Here is a 603-nt window from a genome sequence, read left to right on the forward strand (position 1 = left end):
TAAGACACAAAATATGCTCGACTTCATATAAGTCGAGTGTTACACTTAGTCTACATGGACCGGCTTACACCAGGCGGCAACTAGGTGTAAGTCAAGTGTAAAACACAGGTGTTCGGTAAAATAGCCGGTTCATGGCTAGCAGTCGATAACGGTCTTGCCATGTGGCACCAACCGTAAGCCGAGTGTCGTGTTCTGATCGTTGTCTAATACTAGTAGACGGCCCGTGCGTTGCCACGGGCTTTTAATTTATTTATTTTATTACATCTACGAATACATGATAGATTTTTTTTCTTGATTGCGCATATAATGTATATCATATTTCACATGTATAGAAAAAAATAGCTTGCAATAATTGGAAAATAATTGAAATCCATGTCACCTGCCATGTAACTCGATGGTATATAAATAGAGAGCAATTATCCGATTAATTATATGTTACAAGCTAAGATCTGCTTGATGCGCTTAAAATGTTCCCATACAAGGTCAGAAACGTTGTCTTTAACTTCATTTGCATGGTGCTTCACCAAGTATAATAAAATTTTATTTCTGAGCTCATAAGCATCTTACACAAACAATATATATATAATTAGTATAAAGATTTAG

The sequence above is a fragment of the Triticum aestivum genome, chromosome 2B, assembly GCF_018294505.1.
Source record: "Triticum aestivum cultivar Chinese Spring chromosome 2B, IWGSC CS RefSeq v2.1, whole genome shotgun sequence".
Lineage (NCBI taxonomy): Eukaryota > Viridiplantae > Streptophyta > Magnoliopsida > Poales > Poaceae > Triticum > Triticum aestivum.